This window comes from Nyctereutes procyonoides, unplaced genomic scaffold (assembly GCF_905146905.1).
Source record: "Nyctereutes procyonoides isolate TBG_1078 unplaced genomic scaffold, NYPRO_anot_genome, whole genome shotgun sequence".
NCBI classification, from domain to species: domain Eukaryota; kingdom Metazoa; phylum Chordata; class Mammalia; order Carnivora; family Canidae; genus Nyctereutes; species Nyctereutes procyonoides.
The window spans coordinates 20,289,795-20,297,890 of record NW_026575141.1 but is presented as its reverse complement, the minus strand read 5'-3'; positions in this window follow the sequence as shown (position 1 = coordinate 20,297,890).

Below are 8,096 nucleotides of genomic sequence, written 5' to 3'. Positions count from 1 at the left end.
ATTCTGTAAGCTGCTTTTCATTTTACTGCTTATCTCTTTTGCTGTGCAGACACTTTTTAGTTTGATGTAGTTCCACTTGTTGATTTTTTTTCTTTGCTTCTGTTGCTTGAGCTTCTGGTGCCAGATGCAAAAAAAATCATTGTCAAGACCAACGTCAAGGAGCCTTTTCCCCTGTTTTCTTCTAGAATTTTTCTAATTTGGGGTATTGTATTTAAATCTTTAATGCATTACAAAAAATTTTTGTGAGCTATGTAAGATAGGGATCCAATTTTATTCTTTTATATGTGAATATCCAATTTTCCCAGGACGATTTATTGAAGGAACTCATGTTCCCTTGTTGAATATTGTTAGCTTCCTTGTCAAATATGAGTTGACTATATATGTGTGGATTTATTTCTGGGGTCTTGATTCAGTTCCATTGGTCTATGTGTTTGTTTTTGTCTCAATATCATACTGTTTTGATTACTATAACTTTGTAACATAGTTATAGAATCAGGCCATATGATGCCTCCAGCTTTGTTTTTCTCTCTCTAGATGGTTTTGGCTCTTTTGTAGTTTCAAACAAATTTTAGGATTGCTTTTCTATTTCTGTAAAGAATACCATTAAAATGTTGATAGGAGTTGCCTTGAATCTGTGGATCACCTTGGGTAGTATGGACATTTTAACAATATTAATTTTTCCAATCTATGAGCATGGACTATCTTTCCATTTATTTATGTCTTCTTCAATCTCTTTCTTTGATGTCTTACTAATTTTTCATGTATAGGTTGTTCACCTACTTGGTCAAATTTCTTCCTAAGTATTTTATTGTTTTTGATGCTATTATAAATAGGATTATTTTTAAAATTTCTTGTTCAGATACCTCATTGTTAGTGTATACATACATAACTGATTTGAGTATGTTGATTTTGTATCCTGCAACTTTACCGAACTCATTTGTTAGTTCTAACAGTTTGAGTCTTTAGAGTTAGGTTGGTATTATTGAATGAGTTAGGTAGTTTTTTTCAGATGTTAGATCAAACTTGTTAATAGTATTGGATCATTAATCTGCCCTGTTTTCCTAGTTTTGAAACTGTCTGCAAAAGATGAAAAATTTCACTCCTTTATTCCTGTAATTTTAGTTGATATTCTACTTAGTTGATATTTAGTTGATGCACTACAGTCTTTTGAGTATCAGTGTCTGTGTGGGTGGGTGGGGTAGTTAATGAGTTCAGCTATAAATTCTTCCAGCTATAGATAAATTATTTTAACTAATTTCAATATTTATGATTTGTAATATGCAAAAATATCCTTTCACTGATATTTTTGCATTTATTGGTACAGAATTTTATACAATACTATCTTTAAAAATTTCAAACTCCTTCGTACCTATAGCTATTTTCCTGTCAATGTCAAGTTTTACCTTCTGTTCTCTTTTTCTTATAGATTTCCAAAGTTTTATCTTAATTTTTTTTTCCTTTTGAATAACTAGGATTTATGTTATTGATCAAGCTTTTTCTTTTGTGTTTGTTCTTATAATCTTTGTCTTATTAACATCTGGCTTAAACTTAATCCCTTCATTCTGGTTTTATTGGATGTATTTTGTTGTTCTTTTCAGTGTCTTTTGGTGAAATCTTTTTCATTAAATTTCAGCTCCTTTTATTTTGAGGGAGATTCACCTATGGCTATAAATTTCTTCCTGAGAATTTCTCTGGTTCCATACCCAGGTTTTGATACAGAAGTCATATGTGTTTTGCCAAAGCTAGTTCACAAAGCAGGTCTGAGAATGTTATGTTTGAAAAGGGCTGCTTGCGAACTTGGCCCTTGGCTGGTATCTGGCAACTTGATTGGTAAACTCATTCTTTCACTGATATAAAAACTTGCCCTCTATGATAAGTGTAGCTCACAGTGCCTATACTGTGCCTAAACTGTTTGTACAAATAAAGTGCTTTATGCTAAACATTTGCTTTCTTTCTGGGAGCCTGTAATTTTGCAATGTGCTAGGTAGAGGGTACCTATATAACCAGACCCCAGTAAAAACCTTGGATGCTCTGTCTTTAATGGGCCTCCCTGAGTAGAAACATCCCACACTTATTGCTGCATTTTTGTTACTGGGAGAAGCATGCACTCTCTGGGACCTCCCATGGGAGAGAGAGGGCATAAGGAAACCTACACATAGATTCCTCCAGACACCACCTTTTTCACTTATTATTATTTGTTTTTACCTTTTTCACTTATGACCCACTGTGTATCTTTACTAGATTGCTGTAGTAAATCTTAGCCATGGGCGCAACTATCTGCTGAATCCCATGAGTCCTTCTAGCAAACCTCCAAATGTGGGGATAGTCTTGGAAACCCATGTCTCACATGGTTATTCAGTTTAAAGTATTTTGTAAGCTGTCTCTTTATTTTTTTCCTTTATCCCAAGAATTACTTGGGAATCTGTCCCAAACTTGACTGCCATATGGATTTTCTGGCAACATGTTGGTTTTTTATTCTATTGCAATGTCATATGTGTTTATGGCTTATATGAAATGGGTACTTTAGAATGTTTTGAGTTCAGTTGTGTCATGTTGCTCAATTTTCTGAACATTCCATATTTTTTAAAAAGTATATCTATTTTATGAAGATTCTTAATTGTGTGTGTCTACTTGTCTTAATTCTCTGTATGCTTATTTGAGGAAGATTGCTAATTATGCTATTCAGTTCTTCTTACCCTTCTTAACTTCTTGACCACTCTGTTGGTGATCAAAAGAGTGTGATGTCTGTCATGATTATAAAGATGTGTACATTTTTAATCCTCTTAAATATTTGTTGGTTTTGCTTTATATGAACATACTTCATATTCATAAAGGTTCACTACTATTAAAGTTTTTAGTGGATTACTCCTTTTATCATTGTTAAGTATCCTTCTTGATCCCCTGGAAATTTTCACCTTGAATTCTGTTTTGTCTCATGGTATTATAAAATCATTGTATTAGCACTTTGGCAGGTAATTTTTAGAATCTCTTTACTTTCAACAATTCTACTTTTAGATTATTTTTCTCAGGGTTGATTCTGGTAAATAATTATAGCTGGATTTTTTTTTTTACCAACTTGATAGGCTTTGTCGTTTAATAGGTCTGATAAAACTGCTCACATTTATCATAAATATGAATTCTGATTTATTCTTACCATAGTTTTTTGTTTTATTAGATGCTAAATTAAAAAAAATTCAAAGACTCATTCACCCATTCTAGAAAGTGAGCAAGTGAACATGTGCACGAGTGAGGGCAGGGCAGAGGGAGAGAAAGAATCCTCAAGCAGAATCCATGCTGTAGGGAGCGTGATGTGGGACTTGATCCCAGGACCCCAGTCCACAACCTTAGCTGAAACTGAGAGTCCGTTTCTTAACTGACTGAGCCACCCAGGCACCCAGCCTAAAAAAAAAAAAAAAAAAAAAAAAAAATTAAGGCTTTTTTTGCCACTTTTGGTTAGATTTTGTTTTGCAACATTTCCCCTCTTCTGTTTTGATAGTTGTACATTCATCCATTGTTTTTGTTCAGCTTGTGCATTTTTAGCTCATATAAGTAACTTACATTTTCTTTTTCAAAAGTCTGGAGTCAAATGCATCTAAATTCTACTCTATTTCAACAAAACAAGAAATTTAACATGTATTTATTCCCTTTTACACTCTCCTTCTTCCTCCATGGACTCTCATGTTGACATCTTAGGGAGTTTTATTTCCAAATGGTTTAACACACATATTGATTTCAATTCAGCAATGTTGTTTCAAATGATTACTTTGTTGCAATGTTTCTTACTCATTACTCTCTCCCAGATTTATTTTTCTTCTTGCTGAAATAATATCATATAGCAATTCTTTCAAAGAATGTGGATGGTAAATTCTGAGGTCCTCTGTGTTTGAAAATGTCCTTGATTCATGAAAGAAGCCAAATGGCTGAATTTAGCTCTAGCACTGACTCTAGAAAGATCTGGTTCTCTCCTCTTCCTCCTCACCACTCCTACTAAATCCAAACTGCCTAAGAGCTATAAATACTTTAGTTCTACTCTTGCAGTCCCCAAATCCTGTCCCCTGACTAATGCAGCCTAAATTCCCCATACCTTCTGAGACTAATTCTCAGAATATAGACAAAATTTGTACCTTCATAAATTTAATATAAAAATTCCTCAGGCTCTCCAGTAGAATAGCTATCTTGAATTGTCCTGTTGTGATGATTTTATTTTATTTATTTTTTAAAAAGACTGATTATTTATTTATTTATTTATTTATTTATTTATTTATTTATTTAAAGACACAGAGAGAGAGAGAGAAGCAGAGGGAGAAGCAGGCTCCATGCAGGGAGCCTGATGTGGGACTCCGCCTCGGGTCTCCAGGATCACATCCTGGGCTGAAGGCAGGCACTAAACCGCTGAGCCACCCAGGCATCCCTGTTGTGATGATTTTAATAAAGGCTTAAGTTAACAGGGTTTAGCTGGTTTTTCTTCTTTTGCACATTCATTCTTATTGTTAAAGGATAGTTTGGCTAAATATTTTTTTTCCCTTAAGAATTTTTAGATTTTGTTCACTTACCGCATAGCACCCAGTGATGCTGATGAGAAGTTTGTGTTTTGCAGCAGTCCATTTCCTACTCGGGTTGTCACCTTTCTCTGCAGCCTCCGTGATTCCCTGACAGGGCCATGGCTTACCACAGTGGCTCTCTGTGTGCTTTCTTTCGTAAGGATCTGCATAATTTCTGGTCTACCCAAAGTCCTGATGCTGTTTTTCACAAATCCCAATGTCCTTATTAATTTCTTTCAAAATATAACTTAAAAAGTCAAAATGACTTGGTATTAAAACAGGAGATTTTAGCATGTGCTCAAATTAAAATGTTATTTTTGTCTGTTTGGATGGGTCCATATGAAACTATATTCCAAGAGAATAGAACTGACTGTCCAGAGGAAGATTCATTTTTACTTCATAATTTTCTCTATTTGAATATCAGCATATTAGTCTTGCTTTTGGATTCAAAATGATGGTATATATAATCCATTGGACATCTTCCTTTTCTTCATTTAAAAAAATATTTTTATTTATTTGAGAGAGAGAGAGCAGAGCAAGAGAGAGCATGAACAGAGGGAGGGGGAAGAGGAAGAAGCAGGCTCCCCGCTGAGCAGGGACTCATCCGAGGACACAAAATCATGATCTGAGCTGAAGACATTTGCTTAACCAACTGGCACCCAGGCACCTCAGATATCTTCCTTTTCTATGTCCAAATGCACCCATCAGCTTTTCCCACCTGCTCTGATACCCTGTCTATGCTGCTTACTGGTGTGGACAGCATCAAGGGCTCCAAGCCCTCTGTTTCCAGTTGGGTTTGTCCAGCAGGAGTTAGGTAATATTGGAATATTTATTCCCTGGCTTTTCCAATCCACCCCTCCCCATGCCCACCGACATACCTGACCACCCTGTGTTGGTTCTGTTCTCCTATAGAAGACAACAGCTGCCAGGTGGTCCTCTGCACACTGAGACCCTCAATTCCTCATCTTGATCCTTCACACCTAGGGCTAGAAATGGCTCCCAAGGGTGCCAGCCTAGAGACCCACCTTCCATTGCTGGCTTCTCTACAATCTGTCTACTCAGCTTGAGTGTCATTTGTTTTTGCCATCATCCTTAACCCAGAGAAAGCAAAACCAGAAAATAGACAAAAAACCCAAAGCAATAAAGTATTTAGGTAACTTAATTATATAGATTCATCTTTTTGCTGTTTCATACCAGAATAAAATATTTAAGAAAAAATGAAGGTGAAGAAAACTTATTTTTGTTAAAGGAATTGTGCGACAGAGGGGAAATAATAGTAAATATTTCATGAGTACATACGTCAAGAAGTTCCTCTCCTTTTCCTTATTGATGCTGTTGCTGGCTTTGTGGGCCTGGAGGGAAGTAGGCATGAATGAAGTCTCGCTGATCCAGGTCTTTATGCAGCACTGTGAGATCATGCTGCAGAGATTTATAGAATCTGAGAGACAGAAGGGGCCAAGGGAACTATCTGGTGCAGCAGTGAACAGCACAGAGCACAGCAGTTTGTGATACAACCCTGGATTTAATCTGTGTAGCAGTTATATAAAAACGACCCCATGCTGTTGCTGCTTCAGTGTGCCTATTAAAAAATATTTCAGTTGCTAAAAAACTGCTAGTTTTCTCACTGGCATTTGGGAGAGTAGCTAGCAATGGCAACAGGTAACATTCACCGAATACTTGCTGTGTGCTGGAGACTGTGTTCCAAGCTTTACAGGTATCATGTTCCACAATCCTCAGCCCAGCTCCATAGTGGATACTATCCACTGTGCAGAGTAGTGTTTAACGGTAGTGGATCCTATGATTAATCCAATTTTACTGATGAGGATAATAAGGCAGAAAGAAGTTAAGTGACTTCCCCTTCATCACAGCCCATTCAAGTGAAGGAGCCAGAATTCCAACCCATGCAGTTCGACTCTGAACCCCACACGCATCCATTACGTTGTTTCTTCTTGATATAACATCTATGCAGAAATATATATGTATACATACTGCAGGAATATTGCTTTGTGCCTAAAAATATACCATATATGTTGTTCTATGTCACTAAACACATGTCATTTTATTTTTTTAAAAGATTTTATTTATTTATTCATGAGAACACACACACACACACACAGAGAGAGAGAGAGAGAGAGAGAGAGAGAGAGAGAGAGAGTCAGAGACACAGGCAGAGGGAGACGCAGGCTCCAAGCAGGGAACCTGACGTGGGGCTCGATCCCGGGTCTCCAAGATCATGCCCCGAGCTGAAGGCGGCGCTAAACCGCTGAGCCACTTGGGCTGCCCAAACACATGTCATTTTAAATGATGGCATAATATTCAATTGTATCAATATGCCAGTTTGCTTAATCAATCTCATTGTCAGATATTAATTTGTTCTATTTCCCCCTAATAATCTCTAATACTGACTCCTCTCACATTCTCACATTAGAATCTCTTATTAATTTGTATAATTATTAATTACATAATTTATGTATTTATATAATTATATATAATTATATAATTATTAATTTATATAATTTATATATTGCACTTATTCTTAAATAAGGCATTAATCATTACTATTTGGGAGTGGAGCTCTAGATGACTCTGATCTCCATTTTGCTTGTCATTTATAATTTGTAATAGTTCAATGTACTGTGTAACAAGGAAATGAGATTAAGGATTTTCTTTTTAAGTTTATTTATTTAAGTAATCTCTGTACCCAATGTGAGACTCAAACTCACAACCCCAAGACCAAGAATCACTTACTCTTCCAACTGAGGCAGTCTAACCCTGTTAGAGTTTCTTTAAATCAAATTATTTATTTAAAAATATAAAGGTTTTATATGCTTTAGTTCTTCTGTCCCAGAATGGCTTTAACCACTGATCAGCAATATTGATCAAACTCTTGGTCAACAATGGTCACCAATCCAGGCTAAATTCATGGAGTTTTAGTTCACCAAACAATGCTTGTCCTGAGTCTTTGTACTACTTGTCAATATTCCACATCCTCTGTGCAATCTGAAAACAGTTTCAAGGATACTTATCAATCTTTCCCCGTAAACAAATACACAAGAGCTTCCCCCTGATTGTTCTGTGTTTATTCCTGATGCACATGCTTCAGCTGGAGAGAATAATGGGCCTTAGCAATTCACAGGCCTCCTTAGAAATGCTAGAAAGGTGCTCTTGTCTTTGTTATGGGGGAGTGATGCGCTATTAACAGACTCCATCTGTCTATATCATCTTTTAGGTGAGTTTGGCGTCTTAATTCTAGTGTGAATCACACTCTGGTGAATTTATACCTGGGCTCCAAGCAGGGCTTAAATGGTAGTAGGCTAATGTTTTATCCCACAAGGCAATAACCAGTGGAATGCATCTTTAGGACATATCATTATCCTATTTGTAAAAAGAAATCATGGGCATGCATCAACAGGACTTATCCACTGCTCTTTGGACTCCAAAGTGTAATTGTTTTCCTCATGAATGATCTCCTGCCAAATGACTGAGCCTTACCCCCTCAACCCCCCAAAAAAGTGTATTTGTGTGTATGAGAGAGAGAGAGAGGAACTGGGATTA